This window comes from Urocitellus parryii, chromosome 4 (assembly GCF_045843805.1).
Source record: "Urocitellus parryii isolate mUroPar1 chromosome 4, mUroPar1.hap1, whole genome shotgun sequence".
NCBI lineage: Eukaryota > Metazoa > Chordata > Mammalia > Rodentia > Sciuridae > Urocitellus > Urocitellus parryii.
In genome coordinates this window covers 211,584,463-211,606,337 of record NC_135534.1, presented here as the reverse complement: position 1 = coordinate 211,606,337, position 21,875 = coordinate 211,584,463, and the positions used below count along the sequence as shown (strand labels likewise).

The 21,875-nt window shown below is 41.1% G+C and overlaps 1 pseudogene; it reads right to left on the bottom strand.

The window, feature by feature from the left end:
* Positions 1 to 1,693: 1,693 nt before the first annotated feature.
* Positions 1,694 to 21,875, bottom strand: part of LOC113201438 (E3 ubiquitin-protein ligase Mdm2-like) — a 31,467-nt pseudogene continuing 11,285 nt past the window's right edge.

Genomic DNA, 21,875 nt, shown 5'->3' with positions numbered 1-21,875 from the left:
AATTCCAGCACACCCTTCCCACACAGAGCTCATTTCAACTTTATGCAGTCACCCTGTTCACATGCCACAGCCTCTCAAGTTTATAAACATCACCATCTCTACAACAGAAACAACTGGGTTTGGAACTAATCCAGGTCCATTGCTTCTTTAAAAAAATCCTGTCTTCCTCAGACTATTAGTTTTTATGACTACATCATCTTTCAGAATCCATTGACTTCTTACTATTAGAAGAGATGGTAAATACATTCAATTATACACATTTTCCAGAGCGTAATGTATTTTATTTCATTCAAACTTTGTATCAACCTCCAGAGGTTAAGTATAATATCACTTTTACAACTGTGAGGTTAGGTGCTTTCCTAAAACCACATAGCTTGGTGGTGGTAGAACTGGGATAGGAATCTACTTCTGACTTCAAACTGAGGTCTTGTTTTGTATGGTGTTTCCCTGAAAGAAGATGTTGTTTTGTTTTGGTGGAAGAACAGAGCTTTTATGGAGAACAGAGGTGCAAACACATCCATTTCTTATTTTCTTTCTAACTTGCTCATCATTGCAAACATTGATGAGCCTTAAGAATGTATCTGACCCTTTTTTGCCCCTAGGAAAGAACACAAGCTAAATATTCTCTGTTAAGAGGCAGAGACAAAGAGCAGAGTAGATATTTATTCTTTCTAAAGCCTTTGGCGAAGACCAGATCTCCTGATACCCAAAGAAGTTAACAGAGCTATTCACGGATACCTAAGTTAAAATATATAAAATAGATTCCAAAAGTTATTTTTTTACAACCTTTCCAGCTAGTTTTAATAAACAGTTGTTTATCAAACTTCTGAATTCACTGGTTTCTAAAACAAGCCTTAAACCAAATTCTGAAACTTAGGAAACTATTAAGAACCACGTAACCTAGTCCAAAAAGTTATTTCAAAGTGTCTTAGAATCACTTTTCAGCTTATAGAAAATAATACAATTTTCTCAGGACAATTCCATATTTTACAGACCTCATTACTACCTACCCATTACTACATATAACAGAGGCTGTAGAATAAGTTTATTTTTATTTACATAGCCCAAATATAACTCTCAACTTATGAAAGAACTTATGAAAAAGATCAGAAACTTTCAGAGTATCTAAAATTATTTTTTGGTGCCAGGGGCTGAACCCAGGTACTTAACCACTGAGCTATATCCCCAGCCTTTTTATTTTTAATTTTGAAACAGGATCTTTCTAAGTTGGTGAGGCTGACCTCGAACTTTCAATCCTTCTGCCTCAGTCTCAGTTACTGGGATTACAGTGTGGATCACCACATCCAGCACAGAGTATCTAAAATATAAATATTATGTTTCTTATACATATTTTTCTCCTTACATGAAAAGTACTAAGAAAGTTGCACTTAAATGCCTTATGTTAAAAAAAAAGAAAATTAGGTACTTCTCACTTAAGAGAGTTGAAATCATTTAAAATGAGGGGTGAGGGTAAAAAATGAGCTATATATTCAATGTAAATTGTATTAAAACCCAAATATAAAATATAAACAGAAGGGAAACTTTCCTAGAAGGGAATACATATTACCTACTTTCCTGCCAAGGTAGGTAAATTATATTACAAAGAAATCTAGAGGAAGACAGTTTGAGTTTCTTTCCCTTATAAATGTCAGTAAAAATAAAATCCATAGGGTCAAAATATTTAGGGTTATAACTAGAAAGATATAATCCAATTTTTAGGACAAGGCAGTGAGTTGAAATAAGTTAACACAATCATCTGAGTTGGTTGTCTGCATACTGGACAGGACTTATTCCTGTTCTTTAGCTTCTTTGCACATGTGAAGCATGACATAAGGTATCCTGATTTACCATAAACATTTTTAGGTCAACCTTGGAAAATCACACAAGGTTCAATGACATTAAGGAGGAAACCAGTTTCCGCACCCTCTTCTTTGTCTTGTGTTTCTTCCTTCTCAAATTCTTTGACATCTTCTTGACTGTGATAACTAATGCTATTTGAAGTTGATAGCTGAGAATAGTCCTCACTTTCTTGTGACTCGGAGGCTTGTGTGATCTTATCATTTTCCTCAATACATGATTCTTTGGAATAATTTGCTGTAGTTTTTTTATTTCTTATTCCATTTTTTTTTTTTACTCCAGCACATCCAAGCCCTCTTCTGCCTGTGTTGAGCTTTCTAGTTTGGGTTTCTCAGAAATTTCCCCTTTATCTTTCCCTTTATCTTCAGGAAGCCAGTTCTCACGAAGGGTCCAACATCTATTGCATTGTGGTGGAAAAGGAGGATTCATTTCATTGCATGAAGTACACTTCCAATAGTCAGCTAAGGACATTTCAGGATCTTCTTCAAATGAATCTGTATCACTTTTCCCTGCCTGATACACAGTAACTCAGTACACCTCATCATCTTCATCTGAGAGTTCTTGCCTTCTTCACTAAGGGTATAATCCTCTGAATCAACAGATTCAACTTCAAATTCTACACTAAATTGATCTGAAACTGAGTCCTGATCCAACCAATCACGGGAATGTTCACTCACACCATCTTCAATATTCAGATTTGATGAAATCACTATGGATTCACTGCTACTGCTTCCTTCACAACATATTTCCCTTATTACACACAGAGCCAGGCTTTCATCAAAGGAAGAGAAAATACTATCAGATTTGTGGTGCTTTTGTCACTCACCAGATAATTCATCTGAATTTTCTTCTGTCTCACTAATTGCTCTCCTTTTAGATGAGGTAGATGGTCTAGAAACCAAACAGGAAGATGAAGGCTTCTCTTCCTGTAGTTCTAGCATAAGGCCCTTCTGATCACTCCCACCTTCAAGGTGACACCTTCAAGTTCGCACTCACTAATGTGCTGGCATCCGATGGTTCTCTTTCATAGTGTAAGTGGTTTTCGTTGTTGTTGTTTATTGTGCACCAACAGACTTTAACAACTTCAAAGCAATGGCTTTGGTCAAACCAGGGTCTCTTGTTCCTGGAATCTGCGAGGTGCTTACAGCCCCATCAGTAGAAACAGATATGCTGGTATGGCACAATGGCCTGATCAGTACATAAAATGTGCCACATATCTGTGACCACGGTGTCTATCTTCAATCAGGAAAAGGAATGGTTTAATTGGCCTCAGCTGTAGACAGTCAGGACTTAGCTCCTCCAACGACAGTCTCAGTCTGGGAACACGTCCCAACGTGACCAGCCTGCTAAACACTCCAGGCTTTTTGCTTGGAGGTGGTGCGGGGGGGGCATGAAGGGTCCTTCAAGGTGCCCCAGTTTCCTTCACCCTGAGCGCTTGGGCCTCGGTGACCATCCCACTGGCGGCCCAGACCACTGGGCGCTTGAACGAACTAAGCCCCACGAGAAAGGTAGTGCCTGGCGGGTGGTGGGGGGAAGCGACAGGAACTCGGCTAGAGGGGTAGGGCTGCCCCTCAAGTTAGGTTTCTGGCTCAATCTTCTCCCCAGAACCCAGGGCCGCAGAGGCCAAGCTCTGCATGTGCCCCCGAAGTGGTTTTTTGTTCCTAAGGAAAATATGGCACAGATTTACTTGAATTCAAGTTTCTTTTGTTCATAGCTTTGAGGATGTGTAAAAAGAGAAGTAAATATTTCTAAGTTTTGCCAACATCTATTTTTTTTAAAGGAAAATCTATCATGATGTTTCTTTTGGCTTTAGAGAAACACACTTGGTTCTGTAAGCAGCAAATGCAACAAGTCCCATATAAAATGCATTCAGAACTCAAGTTGAGATGCAGCAGAACTGTTCCCTCAAAATCCTCTAAATTTCCATCCTGTTTCTATACAAGGTATCTTCTGCAATTTTTATATTCTGAAAATTTTCTCATCTATGATACCAACTCCCAGGGAAGCCATAGTGGGTTTTTTTCTGAAAATATTCTCAAAAGAAGCTTCTAGAGATAAAAATAAAAAAGACTTTTTTGATGTTATATATGGGAGTCAGCAGCACTGTTATCAATTTATGGCTTAAGGTCACTCAAGAGTCCCCTAAGAGGCGTAGGGTCAAACTGGTCGACAGGATCACAAACACTCTGAGAGTGTGGCGTGGCGGAGAAGAGCTCTGAAGAATCTAGGTGTCAGGGAACACAGCAGGAACATCTTTAATTAATGTGGTCAAAGAAGTAGAGGCATAGGCAGAAAAGATGGAAGGCTCATCAACAGAGTCCAAGAGCAAATCTTTTATTCTTCACTTGTGGAAACTGAGTCAAAAGAGACATTATGTTTATTTGTCCTTTGGTCACCCAGTGAGTCAGCATTTCCACTCTACGTCTCTCCTCCTCCTCAGGTAATGCCTATCCAGCATCTTAGAGAATCAAACAGCAACTGGTTTCTCTTCACTAGTGAGAAGCAGCAGCAAGTCTTTATAGAATACTTTCCAGCAGTGAATGACATTTTTTCATATACACATCTATGTACTTTTTTAGACAAATCTATGAACTACAGGGGAAAAAAAGAAATAACTAAGGTACTTCAATGACTAATGCTATTATAAAATGACAAAATATACAGAAAACTTTCAGACATGAGTAAAACAAAAGTCAACAACAAGTTGTAGTTTCCCCTCACTGTCTTAAGTATGATTTTAGGTAGCACAAAGTGTTACCTCAGTTCTTACTTTAGAATTTCTCATGAGTACATGAGAAGTCCAAATTAACTAGTTCCACAAATATACACTAAGAACCCCCATTCCTTTCATTTTCCAAGGTGTAGGAGCTTTGAAGTGGATTTCAGTGCAAAACACTTTCCTATAATTTTTATTTGCTTGTAATTGTCATTCTTTTAAGTTTCATCTACTTTTTCTAGAATAACAAGGAACATTGATTAGCCATAAGAATTAAGATAATCAAATATATCACACTGTGAATTAATGCTTTAAAACAGCATTGTATAAATAATATCTCAATCTAAAGAACATTCACAAACAAGCAAGCCACAGGATTAAGCTGAATTAAAAATCTAACATTTTATAGGTCCTATTTGCATCCATTCTTCCTCGAATATTTTAATTATGTACAGTGAGTGATTCTTTTTACCCATTAACATTTGTCTGACAGAACTAATCTCAAAAAAGATAGCAAGCTATATTTTCTAAAAACTAGTTTCAATTGCTAAATTTCCTAATTCTGTTATTAGCCTTCAATTATTTAGATGATTAGATTATTAATTTCAAAAGCATGCTCCTAGCTTCCTGGGAAACTACTGAAGTTCTAGACAAAAGTGAGAAAGGACGGACCTCTCTTAGGAAAATAAATAAGTGTTGGATATAACTATGTAAATATGCAGGGAAAAGGCCTAAGAATCCATGTTTTCAAAATATATTTCATGACAATATTTTGCTGCTAGCAAGCAAATGAATTTGCTCAAAAGTAGACAGCAAACAAAATAGATTTGAAACCAAATAGATTGAATTCTTTTTCTCCTCTTTTGAACTCCCACTCATTAAACACGTTCTTACTGTATCATCAATTTTAATTATTTTCCATTGATTGGGCACTTGACATATTAAGAACCTTATTGGATATAGTGAGAACTCATTCATACACAGTACCCTAAAATAAATTAGGTTGAGGGGCAGCAACCTAGTAAGAACAGCCTCTGTTTAATTCCTGGAGGCATCTCAGGAATTGAAGAAAACTTTAGAGAAGCTAAGAAGAAAATTTAGAAAGTGACCAGAGAGGTTGAGTGAGGTCCCTATTTCTCAAACATTAGCAGACATCTGGATCACCTGCAGGATTTATGTAACAGTGTGGAGTTTGGGTTTCCACCCCCAGAATTTTTGATCAAGCCTGGGGGAGATTCCTACTAGACACTGGGGTCCGGGGACCACTCTGGAGAACTGTGGTTCAATCATGACTTGGATGGAGATGAGGAATACTTTGAGGACAATGTAAAGATGGCCAGAAATCGAGAAAGCCGTCTCCCCAACACCACATGCTCCCATTCTCCAAGACCTTAAGGGAATCAAGAAAGATGCTAAAGAGGAGGAGAGGCTGCCTTTCCGTACACTCTGCATTCTTCTGACTCTCAAATTGAAGGGACTTTATGATCTTGGCTTCCCCTCTGCAGGTATCCTGTTCTCTGGCCCTGATGTAGCTTCCCAACTGGAGTGACCATATGAAAATATCTGTATCAGTTTTCTCCTGCTGCTAGAATAAATCACCACCAATTTGACGTCTGAAATGAATTTATTACTTCACAGTTTTGTGATTTTGTAAAATTTCACCAGGCTAAAATCCAACGTGCTGTAAGGGTGTGTTTTCCTGTTTGGAGGTCCTAAGGGAGGATTCATTTCCTTGCTCATTTGCATTATTGGTAGGATTCAGTCCTCTGTGGCAGTGAGCAGAAGGCTGTTCCCAGCTACATACATTCTTTGACCTTGGTCCTTGTCCTCCATCTTGAAAACTGGCCAACAGAAGTCGACCATACTGTGCTTGGAATGTTTCCCCCTTTCCATCTTGACATATCCCTCTGACCTTCATAGGAACAACTCTCTGCTTTTAAGGACTCATGGAACTAGACTGGGTCCAAGTTAATCCTGGACACTCTTGACATCTCAAGATCCATATTCTGAATCATATCTGCAAAATTCCCTTTCCATGTAACATAATGTATTCATGGAATATATGTCTAGGAATTAGGCATTTTGGGACTTATTATTCTTCTTATCACACTCTTTAAATAAGGCCACCTCTAAAAATAATTATGGCATATTTATAGTCAGCTTTTTATCACTGTGACAAAATACCTGGGAAAATCAACATAAAGGATGAAAGGTTTATTTTAAAGAGATCCTGGGACTGGGCACAATTCCAAAGATCTGGTCTCTCAACTAGTTTCCATCTCCTACAGTTTCCACCACCTCCCAACAATCCATTCAGTTATGATTCCATCAATGGAGACGATGAAGTTAGACTCTTGTTATCCAATCACTTCCCAAATGTCTCATCTCTGAACATTTCTGCACTGGGGACCAAGATTTTGATACCTGAGCCTTTGGGGGATATTCCAGATCCAAACTATAACAGCATCACGGCAGGAATAAACCAAGGCACATCATCACCTGTATGCAACCTAAAAGTTAGGAGTCTAAAATAAGATGGTGTGTGTGTGTGTGTGTGTGTGTGTGTGTGTGTGTGTGTATTTGATTTCAAAGTAAGGATACTGGTTTCAGGAGAAAAATGAATTTTCCTTGACCATGAAGGCACCCAGAGAGCAGGATCATAGAGATCTATTATCTAACCATTAGGCTGACAAACCAGGCCCATTGGGTATTGCTGAAGAGAAGATAAGATGAATGTCCTATTTAGAACATTCCTTTAATTAAGAAGTGGAATATTGGGGGTTTTGGTTTAATTGACCACACAGTACCACATTAACCTTTTCTGATGTTCTTATAAAGTTGAAACTGCCTTCCCTGAGGTAGAATTTTTTTCAAATGTATTCTGCTCTCCTTTAGACATAAACAGATTGAAGAACAAAAAAATAAATGAAAAATAAATATGAAGATGCTATAGCTACTCTTTCCATTGAAAGGTAATTAAAAAACTCAAATTTTGCATATATTCATACATGATTGTATAATGATTTAAAATGAGGCAATGAGTTCAAGACATTCATTAGTTCTAGTTAGAAATGCTTGCATATTTTATACAAATTAATGTTTTATATTTATTTACATTTGAATAATACTGCAATATAAGACTTTATAGCTTGATAATCTTAATGCTATTAATTTGTCATAATCCTATTCATACAAGAATGGCTATAATTTTGAGTTGTGCATTATTTTATTTTATTTTTTTTTAAAGAGAGAGTGAGAGAGGAGAGAGAGTGAGAGAGAGAGAGAGAGAGAGAGAGAGAGAGAGAGAGAATTTTTAATATTTATTTTTGAGTTCTCGGCGGACACAACATCTTTGTTTGTATGTGGTGCTGAGGATCGAACCCGGGCCGCACGCATGCCAGGCGAGCGCGCTACCGCTTGAGCCACATCCCCAGCCCTGTGCATTATTTTATTGTTATTATGATCAAATGGTATCTTATGCATTTTGAAATATTTTTTTTCATAAGCTGTTAAAAATTTGTACAAAATTTAGGTGGTGTTTCTAGATAAATGTATTTAGAGAGATGTATTATTAAAAGGCATATACAAAATAGTTTAATAAATAACAATATACTTGCATGCTCATCACTAAACACAAAATAGAACATTATGAAGTACTTTAACCTTAAACTCTTTATAATTTAATAATTTAATTCTTATTTTGAATACCTCATTATTTCTGCTAGATATTTAAATTTTAATTTTCATAATTGTGACTGATATGAATTACATGAAATTGAGTAATGCCAAACTTGAAAGAGATCTATGAAATAAGCCAGTTTCATTACAGGAAAAATATGACAGCAAACAAAGAAAAGTTCCTTTAATTATGTGAAATCAAAGACATTGAATATGAATGTACACATCAACACTGAAAATGATGTAATTTATATCAAGGGATATAAAGTTTTAGAATAAGCTTACAATAAGTGAAATACTATGTCAAAACAAATTTCATTTTACAGATTATAAAATACAATTTTCAGGCTTTTAAAGTTTCAAAAAACAATTAACTCAAAATGTGTATTTATCAAAGAATGTGTTTATGAAGGAATTAAAATTTCTTTTCATTAGTTTAGCATCACAAATAGTAAACTGCATTTGGAATAGGCTTGGAAGCATCATGTCATGAGGGATGGGAACTTAATACGTTCTAGCAGAGCAGTTGAGGGACCAAGGATACTGAAGACAGCATAGAAAGAGAAGGTAAATGAACTGGCTGATAATGAAAAATTGAAGTTGGCTGGGACATCCAAGAGTTTGCAGAGCAAGAGTCTGATATGAAAGGTATTCAGAATAGATTTTGAAATTTAAAAATAGCAGGGGAGTATTTTAGAGGGGCAATATGATGTCAAGCAAAATATTAGTTTCAAAATGTCTTTATTATTTCAATGTTAAAACGTAACCTAGCATATGTGAGTCACTGGGTTAAATTATCAGCACCACATATAAATAAATGAATAAAATAAAGATTCATCAACATCTGTAAAAAAAAAGTAAATTAAGGTATTCAATGCACACAAAAAGCATGTCGTATAAGCAAGAAAATAGGCTGAACATAAAAGATGCAAATATGAATTTGACATGGTCTAGCATTTCTGATAAATTAGTGAGAGAGAGATACATATAAATTATTAAAATATTAAAGGTTCTATAAAACAAATGGGTACAATATAGTATGACATTACGTATGCCACAGAAGGTGCGGATAATTGAGTATGTACCTTACCATGGCACTGTAGAGGTGGAAACTTAAGGTTTAAACTGTAATTTATGGAGTTTAAAGGTAGAATGAGCACAGAAATACCATGGGCAGTGAGAAAACTGATTACAAGCCAAGAAGCCCAGGGATGCTGGCAGGGACCTGGCAGATGATGTCAGAGGGTTTTCAGAAAACAATTAGGTGTATTAATAAAGGGTATTGAAATTCATATCTTGTGTTGTGGCCTTTATTTATGGTAATGTAAAAACATCAAGGATGTTATTGTAGGGGGTTTGTATATCAGATGGTTCAGACTGACCAAAAAATAAAAAAGATTTGCAAAGAAAGTAAACTGTTAGAAAGGCTTCCATGGCCCAAGCAGAGCCATGGAAGGAAAAAAGGCTTAGCTTTTAAACCGAGAAGAGAAAGGCTGGAGGAAAATGGTGCAGCTTCAAGTGGGTTGTTTAATGTCACTCACTGAGAGAGGCCTGTGTGAATGATAGCCAGTTTGGAGGTGGGTTGAAAAGGAGATCAGAAGTCAGTTTGATTTTGTTCGTGTTTAATTTGAATTGCACATGGGCCTTTCCATTAGATGTGCTCAGTAGGCAGGTGAATATCTGAATTGTATGCTTCAGAAGAGAGGTCAGAACAGAGGTACAGATTTGGATATGTTGCAATTACACCTTTGAGAATGGTATGAGATGACCCAGTGAGAACCTATACATCAAGAGGTGACCTTAAATATGTAGAGAGTGAGTAGGTGAAGAGCTGTGAAAGAAGTTAGAAAGTTCCCAGAAATGGGAAAGGAGAGTCAGGAGAGGGTGATGTAGGACTGAGCCAGTCAATCCAAGGCAGCTCGAAGCCTGTTTCAGCCCTCTTGTGCAGACTCAACTCCACAGATGCACACAATCTCCCCTTAATCACACAGAATTTTCTTAGTTACTGGTTGAGGATTCACATTCAAAGAAATGGCAATCATTTTCCTTTTAAGGTTGGAGTTGTAAATTCAAAAAAATAAATAAATAAAAAGCTTTATGATGCAATTTTTTTCATCTTTACTCCAGTGTCTCAAGTTGTGCTTCAGTGATTTTATTAAGTGGTCCCCAAATACTGTAATTCAGAATTTCAGTCACTATCCTACATATTGATTGTTATTTTCATGTAACTGAAGTAATGAGATGCTTAGATACTTCACAACTCTTGTCCTTAAGCACACATTTTCTCTGGTCCCTATTAGCACTAGCAGAAATGGCTTAAAAGTGACATAGGCAAAAGTGATGGTGTAAATGCATGGCTGTTTATCTTTACCTAACTCACATTCTTAGACACACTCTTTTTATTCTTGTTTTATCTATACTTGAGGCATCTCACATTTGTCCTGTTTCCTTGCAACACTGTCACATAGAAACACTACCTTTTAAAAAATGGAAGTGGAAGCTTTATGCAGTGATTTTTTTCTTATTAACCTTTTAACTGTACTTTCCTTCTTTTTTTAATGTCATCTCCAAATATTTATTTTTGACCTCAGTACTGCTGAGGCCTTCTGATTTCTCTATTATTTTAGCAGGCAATTTTCAATTATTCCATGACCATCAAGAGAGAAGAAATGAAAAAGAATAAAAAGGTAAACATACCCTCCAACACTCTGCAGCACAGTCTCTAACACGATTGGCAAAGAGTTTTGAACTATTCAGAGAATTCAACCTGAGCAGACCTGGGAGTGTCCGTGGCCACAGCTGAATACTGGAGATCAATGAGGAAGACGTGGTGGACCCCAGGTCGGCTCTCTTATCTCTTCCCTGGAGGTTTGTCAAAGAGCATCTGTGGAGAAGTCAGGGAACAAACTGTGTGTCCTGTGGACGTGTATGAGAGGCTTTAATAATGGTCATCATATAATTCCCTTTTAGTCTTCTAATACTATCAGTAGTCAAAGCATAAAGGGACAAGACAGAAACAAATTAGAATATTTAACATATAAGCTGGAGGAGTGGACTGCCAGGAGGAAGGGGTAGTAGTAATGGTTCTGTGAAAGAATGGGCACGTGACGTGTGTGAAACCCATGTCCTCATACTTGGGATTGGGTCATTCAGAGGAGACGTATGGAGAGAGTGCACACAGAGGACGGGGACGATCAGATATTAGTGGGACGGTCACATGTTCTGTTTCCCGAGAAGCACACCCTAACATGTTAGTGTCGGGAATTTTATTAGAAACTGCTTTTGAAAACGTGTATCAGTCGACTTGTATGTCACTGTGACCAAAATACCTGCAAGAACAACTTAGAGGAAAGGGTTATTTTAGGCTCACTGTTTCAGAGGCCACAGATGCTCTGAGCCCAAGGTGAGGCAGAACATCATCACAGAAGGGCCCTGCTGAGGAGGCCTCTCAGTTCAGGCAGACTCAGGAAGCAGAGAGTGAGAACAAAGAGGGAAGGGAGAAGGGGTTTGCAGGGTAGATGAACCCTTCTAGAACACAAGCCTGGTGGTCCACCTCCTCTGGCCATTCCCCACCTGCCTACAGTTACCACTCAGTGCATTCAAAGTAGGTGGGTTGATGTGGTCACAGAGATAATGATCTAATCATCTCATCTCTGAATAGTACTGCATTACTGCAGGAGCTCTTGGGGATAACTCATCTACAAACCCTAATGAAAAGAGAAGAGAAAATGATTGGAAAGAGGGAGGAATTAGACTTTGGCACTGTTTTGATTTCTTAGTTTCTCTCTAACTTGCTTTTGAGATCTCTGCCTTTTGAGTGGCCATAAGCTTTAACCCTGTCCTACCTGATGTCCAAATGTCTGACCTATGAACAGGTACTCCTATTTCTCAGGTATTCTATTTCTCAGGTACTCCTATTTCTCGGGTACTCCTATTTCTCGGGTACTCCTATTTCTCGGGTACTCCTATTTCTCAGGTACTCCTATTTCTCGGGTACTCCTATTTCTCGGGTACTCCTATTTCTCGGGTACTCCTATTTCTCGGGTACTCCTATTTCTCGTGTACTCCTATTTCTCGGGTACTCCTATTTCTCAGGTACTCCTACTTCTCAGGTACTCCTACTTCTCAGGTACTCCTACTTCTCAGGTACTCCTATTTCTCGGGTACTCCTATTTCTCAGGTATTCCTATTTCTCAGGTACTCCTATTTCTCAAGAAGTGAGGCTCCCACAGTGCCATTAGCTCGTGGCTCCGTGGTTCCCTGGCTGCATCCACTGAAGAACCTTGGCACATGCTGTTGGGTTTCCGTCTGATGTATCCACTCCTACCAGTATATCCCCTCTCTAAGAGGGCCTAAGTGTTTTTCAGGGGAGACTCATGAGTAAATAAAACATAAAACTGCATAAAACAGGAGAGATTCCTTACCAACCAGTCCCCCAGAGCTCAGGGTGCTGATGGGAGGCTGAAGGAAGCTGGAGGTTTCTGGTCTCAACTGTTTGGGTGAAGGGAGGAAGGAGACAGGGAGAGGTGGGCAGCGTGTGGGAATCTGCCTTTACTGGGGTTTTACTTAGGTTTTCCTGATGGGGACTGAGAACCATGGACTGTTGTATGGAGAACTAGTTCATATGATTCTGCTGGGGACTTTCGTGCTCCACCTTTGTCAGCAGCTGTGGGACATGGTAGGCTGTAGAATGAGTAACAATCAGGATGAAACATAAATCACCACACACGTGTTAATGAAGTTAAAGGGGATGAGGTGCAACTTGGTTTAAAACAATGGATTTCAGGCCTAAAAATGGACGCTGAAGCAACAGCTTCATCAAACAGACCTATGACAGGTGCAGTGTCCATCAAGTCTTCAGTCAGCCTCACAGGACTCAAAGCTGAGGTGGGCACTGAGGCATCCATCCCGTATGGCTGTCCCTGGAGGGGTGAGACTCTCCAGCAAGGTCATTTCCTGAAGAGATGTGACAGCTAAAGTTCCTGCCGGAAACATCCTCAGTGGCTAATAAAATAAATCCTCACATCCTCGAGGGGACTCGGTGTCATATCACAGTGCCACTACAGTGTGCCAAGCTTATCACTCAGACCCTCTTTTCCATGAATTCTGGGAGCTGCTCTTCTGAGAATTTGGAGAGTCCCTTTTGATGGAGAACTTAGAACTTCAGATGCTCTTAAAGAAGCAACTGATCTCTCTCTCTCTCTCTCTCTCTCTCTCTCTCTTAAAAAAAAGGGGGGGGGATGGGGATGTGGCTCAAGCGGTAGCACACTCGCCTGGCATGCGTGCGGCTCAGGTTCCATCCTCAGCACCACATACCAACAAAGATGTTGTGTCCGCCAATAACTAGAAAATAATAAATATTAAGAAAAAAAATTCATTCTCTCTCTCTCTCTCTCAAAACAAAACAAAACAAGAATCAACTGATGCCCTCACTCTGCCTATACCTACCACCTCTCCTCATCTCAGCAGCTTGCTGAGTGGCATGGCCTACACCCTCATCCTTGAGAAGTCTGAGCCCCTGGTACCAAGTTTTTATTAGGTGATAGATTTTGTACTCGACATTTTACTGTCAAAATTATATAGTGGTGTACCAAGGAGACTCAGGGGCATAATCAGGATGCAAAATACATTCTTCTCTGACCCTGATTATAAGCAAATTTCTATCTGCTTCTCTCTTGATTTTTTCAGTCACATCTACCAGAATGGCTCCTCGTCTTGCCAGCTGGTCTCTTGAAGTGAGACTCCTACAGTGCCATTAGCTTGTTGCTCAGTGGCTCCCTGGCTGCATCCATTGAAGAAGCACTATTGCTTTGCACATGAAGGTGTCTAATACCACAGAATCCAGATGTGTGAGGAGGAGAAGTCTGAGTGAGTGATAGTTACTAAGGCCAAACTGCTTCCTGCCCTTGGTTCCTAGACACATGACATCTCCCTGCTGAGGACATGTCACCATGTTCAGGCAGCTGACAGAGCATACCTGCATTCTGGAGAAAGATGGTAGTTGAATGGGTGCTATAAGCAGGTCAAGTAATTTTGTCTATTTTTCTAGTTGTGCAATACCTGTCCTGTGGTCACTGCTTTTTGGTGGAGACCATTGCAATAGGTGATAGAAAATCACCAGTCTCCCCTATGTCCATTCTAATATCTCTTTTGGCTATTTGTCTAGTTGTTTAGTGCCTCTCCTGTGGTCACTGCTTTTTGGTAGAGACCATTACAATAGGCAATGGGAAATCATCAAACTCCCCTATGTCTACTCTAATGTCTCCATCCCAAACAATTCTGTGGTCAGTCTTTCTTTTGCCTTGAATAGCTGGCCATGCTTCCCTCTGCTGTCCACGAGTTTACCATATATCTTAACCTCACATTCCCCTGAGGAGGTCTATGGTGTGGTGATTGTCCATTAGGAGCTGACACCTACATATTGAGCCAACACCTTATGAACCAAGCTTGCTTTTTCCCTTCTTCCTCCATTATCAGGTCATGGCCTACTGTCACAGTGTGGCCTAGTGTGAGCTGAGAGTTACAGCGGTGGTGGAGACCCCCACGGGTTCCTGCCAGCAGCATCCTCTGGACTCCTTGATTGAGTGGCTTGATGTTTGCCCTCTGGCCTTTCCCAAGCTCAATCTTAGCAGCAATCTTTCCATATTATGATAGAACTGCTTTTACTACAACCTGAAGTCACTTCAGAGCCCTCTATGTTCCCTACCTACAGAAAGCCTCCTGGTACACGGTGTGCAACAGTGTTCCAGGTGTGTAACAGGTGGTTTCCAAAACCCAAAGAGACCCAGCAGGCATTGTGCTTCTTCCCCTTATGTGGGAGGGCCACACACCAGGAAGCCAGGGGCTAGAGTATCCCATCCGCTTGGAAGGCACAGAGGCCCCCACCCACTACCACCTCGGTGCCCCTTGGGACTTGCCTGGTCTCTTCACACTGGCTACAGAACTTGGAGCCTCCTGCAGGAGACTTTCATGAATGAGTGGAGTGGCTCTTGCGTGGTGTCAGATGAAGTCTCTTTCCCTGAATGACAAGCCTTGTCCTTTCATCAAGCAGCCTACTCAGGGAGGTCTTGGCCATTTGGAGATCTGTCCACTCCCACCATCAAGCATCTTTCACAGAATCAGAAAGAAGCTTTAAGAAAAATACCATCCCCAGGCCTACTTCTACAAAACAGGTTAATGGTACAGAGGGTGAAAGACTCAAAAACAGCTCTCCTTCCAAGTGAAAAAGAAAGGTCCAGTGATCTTAAGAGTTAAAAATTGTGCCCCTGTCTTCAGTGGCCATGGCTGCCATAGACCTCACAGGCTCGTGGAGACTCTAGTTTCCACAGCAGGTCTATCCAGGATGAGTCCTCCCTGCAGTCCCTCTGGATGACTCTATGCTTTCAGGGAACTTCAGCAGTTCTCAATCTAATGTGTGAGGAGCCCCTCCCCTGCCCGTGCCTCAGCAAAAATTCTGGGGATATATGGAAGGACACTGTGCATGATTGAGCCCACATTTTGAATTCAAATAAACTTACTTCTCCAAGTTCTTCTTTAAATTTTTCTTTCCTTTTTTTAGTTTTATTGATTTTATTTCTTAAATACATGAAAGCAGAATGCATTACAATTCTTATTACACATATAGAGTACAATTTTTCATATCTTTGTATATAGAGTATGTTCATGCCGATTCATGCCTTTATACATGTACTTTTGTTTTATTTTGTTTGCATTGCAATTCTTATTACATATATATCACAATTTTTCATATCTCTGTTTATATATAAGGTATGTTGACACCCAATTCGAGTCTTCATACATGTACTTTGGATAATGATGTCCATCATACAGTGTCCTTGTTAATCCCCTCTCCCCTCCCTTTCCCTTCCAACCCTCTTCCCTATCTAGAATTCATGTATTCCTCCCATGCTCCCCCTCCCTACCCCACGATGAGTCAGCCTCCTTATATTAGAGAAAACATTCTGCATTTTTTTTTTCAGATTGACTAAATTCACTTAGCATTATCTTCTCCACACCATCCATTTAACTTAACTCAAAATGGATCAAGAACCTAGGAATTAGAGACTCTGCATCTAATAGAAGAAAAAGTAGGCCATAATCTTTATCATGTGGGATTAGGCCCCAACTTCCTTGGTAAGACTCCTATAGCAAAAGAATTAAAACCAAGAATCAATAAATGCGATGGAATCAAACTAAAAAGTTTCTTCTCAGCAAAAGAAACAATCTGTGAGGTGAACAAAGAGCCCACATCCAAGGAGCAAATTTTTTCCCCTTGCATATCAGATAGAGCACTAATCTCTAGAATATAAAAAGAACTTAAAAAGCTAAGCACCAAAAAATCAAATAACCCAATCAACAAATGGGCCAGGGACCTGAACAGACACTTCTCAGAAGAGGACAAACAATCAAATATATGAAAAAATGATCATCATCTCTAGCAATCAGAGAAATGCAAATCATAACTACTACTCTAAGATATCATCTCGCTCCAGTCAGAATGGCAGCTATAATGAACACAACAACAATAAGAGTTGGAGAGCATCTGGGGGAAAGGCACACTCATACACTGCTGGTGGGATTGCAAATTGGTACAGCCAATGTAGAAAGCAGTATGAGATTCCTTGGAAATCTGGGAATGGAACCATCATTTGACTCAGGTATCCCTCTCCTTAGACTGTACCCAAAGGAATTTAAAAAAACAAAAAACAAAAAAACAGCATACTACAGGGACACAGCCACATCAATGTTTATAGCAGCACAGTTCACAATAGCTAAACTGTAGAGCCAACCTAGATGCCCTTCAGTGGGTGAATGGATAAAAAAAATGTGGCATATAAACACAATGGAATTTTATTCAGCATTAAAATAGAATAAAGTCATGACATTTGCAGGTAAAAGGATGGCTTTGGAGAAGATAATGCTGAGTGAAGTTACCCATGTTCTTATGTACCACTTCCCGTTTTAGAACAGATTAGGTCCTAAGGAAGCTCCATTAACATGGTCATATTTTGTCTGTCCATGACTTTTATGTCAAGCAGAGAAGGTCAAGTAGAGAACTTGGTCGTACTGGCTGGAAAACTGGGTTGATCTCCCTGACTAGCCCAGATTGGCTAGATAAGAGAATGACAGAGAGCAATGCCAGGAGCTGCTAGAGCCAGCCATCAGGTGGGTTCCAGGGAAAAACTGGAAATTGCTGGCTACTGCTCCCAGGAAGGCAACAGGAAAGAAGCTTTCCCCTAGAAGTGGAGTCAGTGACACTGAATCTCAGGGTTATTCACACTAAGACATGGAAGCCACCAGCCCTCAAAGTTCAGAGCCAATTCCAAGGAGATGCCTTTTTAAAAAAAAATTACTCTCTGCATCAAGTCGAGAACCCTCAGTGGACTGGTAAGAGAGGTTTTTAAGGGACAAGATCATGAAGGGATGCACAGAGGAAGATCTCTGAATCAAATGAGGCCATTTTGAATGGGCCTCATTTGGCCCATTTTGAGTGAGGTTCTTGAAGCTTTTGGTCTGTTTTCTCCCAGGATTAGAGCATCTAAATCTGGAGGGAAGACCCCATGAGTCTTGTGCACCCTGGGGCCTAACATCTCCAGATATGTTTCTCAGTTCTCACTGGCAGAAGGCAGAAGTCTGAGAAGGTTTTCCTATAAAACTGCCTTTGTCCCATTGATACAAGGCCAACAAGGCCCAACTTCCCACCAGGCTTGAACATGCCGATCCTCCCTCTCAGTTCCATCCCCCCTCTTTCTACACACCCCAACCCCTCCCCTTCCCTTCCTTTTTCTGAGGAATAGCAGGAACCATCCCGAGTGAGGAGGACTCTTGGCCCTTGGGGTGCAGAATGCAGTGAGGGTGACATTTCACCCAGACCCCATCTGAAGGGCAGCCACCCCGAGGACACACGCCCCACCCCTCTACTGTCCTCTTGTTGTTGCCTGATGACTTACACCTCCTTTTCTGAGGATGTGGGGTCCCAAACAGCTCCAGAGCCACATCTTGCATCCATAGATCTGGAGGGTAGGTGCGGAGTGGGGCATGTTTTCCACATGACTAAATGTCCAGCTCACTCTTTGGATTGGCAACCGGAGGGGATGGAAGTTGAGGAGTTCCATGCAAATTCCCTGGCTTTGGGATAGTCCCAGGGTGGTCGATGGTGCTGGAGTGGGATGGGGACTAAAGCCTCCTCTGGACAGCAGGGGCCTGGTGTGCTTGATGTCCTGAGCAGAGAGTTTCTGTGTGAGGTTCCTGGCCATGGGACAGTGCCCGGGGAAGGAGGTAGTGCTGGGAGACTAGGAGCAAGTCAAGGCTTTGGAGGTCATTGTCCCCACTGCATGCACTGTATGTCCCACATGGCCCCCCAGTAGGAGTTGGTATTTTGGCTCCCACTACACATTTGTTCTCCAGGTTTCAGGAGAATCTGAGATTCTGGGGAGGATAGGTAGACTGGATGGCTCCCAATAAGAGAGATCCATGAAAACTCAGAAGATAGTAGTATCCTTTGGTCACAGCAACTCTGGGTCTGTAGCCCTGCACTGCTTCAAGTCCTGGGAAGCCTGGTAAGTCACCTCTTTGGGCCAGATCTCCATGCTGATCACCTGATCAGTGCAATTAATCCCACCTTAAACTGACCCCTACCCTCCATCTGGCCCAGTAAAGATAATCCCAGTACTGATCACTGACCCACACCCACTAACCCATGCCCTCCCTCTGGCCCAGGAAGTAGAGTCAAACTGACATGCTCATTAATCGAGTCACCTCTAGTATAACCTATATAAGCCTAACCCCTCCTCACCCCCACCCCTGCCTTTGGCTGTTGTCTCATTTTCCACCAGGAAAGTGGCTCCATCAGAGGCATCACTCCATCCCTTACTAAAAAAGCTGTGCTGAGCTGACCCATAAAATTTGCATCTGTCCCAGTCCTTCTGCACTAACAACACTTCCCGCACAGGGAGTTGCTAAGGATCACCCCCTGTGCTCCTGTTCCTTCCTGCTCTTAGGCACATGTGTGGAGAAGAAAGAGAAAGTGGGGTTCTATGTGGTCTACAAAAGAGCAAGACACACCCACTCCCTCAGACACCCAGCTCTGGGCCCCCTTCTCTTTGAAGAAAAGCAAGTAAAAAGCAAGTTTTTCCTTAAACTTGCTTTCTATGCCTGCTTCGGCATTTTGGGGTGTTTAATCTTCAGCACCAGGGGAACAAGAATCCATTCCTGGTCCCCAAGACTGGTATCTGTGGGAACAAAGCAGAACTGAAATTCAGCTAGCAAACAAGACCTGTAGTTCCACATCCAGCATCTAAGTCATGGCATTGTGATGTTCTCTCCAAGGGCTCTGTGGCTTTGCTAGTTGCAACCCACAAGCCTCTTTCAGCTTATATTTGTTTGATTCCCATAGGCTTCCTGTTGGGTGTATGGGAGACTCCCCGCTGAAGTTAAGTTTCAGTCTCCTGAGAAGATCTCTGAATCCCTTACCCCTCCCCCTCCTCTCCGAAGAGCGCCAAGCCCAAGAGTGCCACATTCAAAGGTTTTCTCAGCCAATTCCTGCAGGACTCAGGGTCCACTTGCTGTTCCTGAGTCGCCCTGCCAATCAGCACCCAACATGTCCCTATGCAACCCTTCTTAAACCAAAGCTTGTGAGCACAAGCTCTGTGCTCTCTGCCCTCTTCCTCTCTGCTCTCTTCCTCTTTTTTCCTCTCCTCTCTGCCTCTCATTTCCTTCCCCTTCAGGCAGCCCCCCAATAAAATCTCCTGTGAGTCACTCGCCTTTCACTTCCTTTGCAGACTTGCCATGGTACTGACATCCCTTTATCTCCCGGATCTGCAATGCAGCTTCTTAATGCATCACCCTTTCAGGGGATGCCCACAGAGACTCCAACCAGTGGTACCTTGCCTGTCCTCCAAGGTTTTCCTTTGAAATCTCAGTGGAAGACTCCATGACACCTTAATAACTCCAGCATCCTGCAAGCCTGCAGAATCAGCACCACATGGTTGATGCCAAGGATGCCACCACCTCAAGGAGTAGGCAAGAATCCTGGGGTCAAGGCTGCAGCAGCCTCTAAATGTCTGGGCAGCTGTGCACAGTGAAACAATTTCCTAGCCGCCACCCCTCCTGCACAAGCAGGGTGCACAAATGATCTCTTATCAAAGAATTTTTACTTTTACAACCTTGAGCCTGAGATGGCTGTGGTTCTGGAAATTCCTAAGATGTCCTCAAGCCATCTTTCCTATTGTCCCTGGGTAAAGCAATTTAGTATGTCTTTAGTGGTTGTGAGGTCTTTAACAATTAGTTTCCTTAGCCCCAGTTTTACACTTTTATGGCCAAACTGGAAATTATTCAAATCTTTCTGCTCTGCTTTCGGATTCTGATTATCAGAGTAAACTTGCCTAAGAGCTACCAGCAATATTCATGACACTGCCTGAATGCTGCTGCTACCTTGAATTTTCCTCTGTCAGATTAATTACTCCACCACTTTTAAGTTCAGCCTCACAGAATGTCTCAGGACACAGATAAATGTAGACAACTTCTTAGCCAGAATATAACTTAAATGGCCTCTAGCCCAATTTTGAAAGAGTTCTCTCCCTCTGAAATCTTACAAACCCAGTCTTTGCATTCTAAAGTGCTATTGATACTCTGGACTCCTGCTCTCAACAAAATCACCCATTAAGCCCCACCTATAACATTCTAAACCTTTTCCAGTTTGCATTTCTAAACATTTCAAAATCCCTCTCCAACAGCTCCAAAGACTTCTGAACCACATAGTCATGTTTGTCAGAGCAAAAACTCCACTCTCAGTACCAATTTCTGTTTTATTCATCACTGTGACCAAAAGACTTGCAAGAACAATTTTAGAGAGGACAGCTTATTTGGTGTTCATGGTTTTAGAGCTCTCACTCCAAAGACAGACAACTCAATTGCTCTTCATCCAAAGTGAGGCAGAACATCATGGCCAAAAGGTGTAGAGAAGAAAAGTGATTCAGGACATTGTCAGGTCAGTGGCAGTGACCTAGGAACAAAGCACCAAGCAGCCCTCGAGCAAAAGAAACATCAATAAGGCACCAGGCACCAACAGAAACACCTGTCAATCAGCAGGATCTCCTGGCTTACACCTGTCAATCTGCGGGATGTCCTGGCCAATCCTAGATTTCAGCCAGTTTCCCCGACCAACTCCAGCAGGACAAGTGATTCTAAAAACACCTTTTCCTGTCCCAAGCCCTTCCCTTCTTGCCATAAGCCCCATAAAATTCCAGTCCAGTGGAGGCCCATGCTGTTTCTCCTCAGCTCCTCCTCCCATCCACTCTATATGTCTGATAGAGTTCCTTTTGGTAAAGATGGCACCCAGACTGCTTCTCTCCCTGGAGCTCAGGTCCATGATGCACTGAATGGCCCACGAACCCATCACCCTGTGCATACCCGGCCAGCACATTACCGCTTGAGCCATATCCCCAGCCCATGAAATTCTTTAAGTACTAATAAATCATAATCTCAAAGAAGAAAGTCAAATTTGTGAATTCAAAAGCACAATGGTACATTTTAAATTTATATTTTGAACAGAGAGGAAACACTTAACAGAGTTCTCCAACAATAATTATTGACAATATATAAAGCATCATGCTCATTGGAAGGC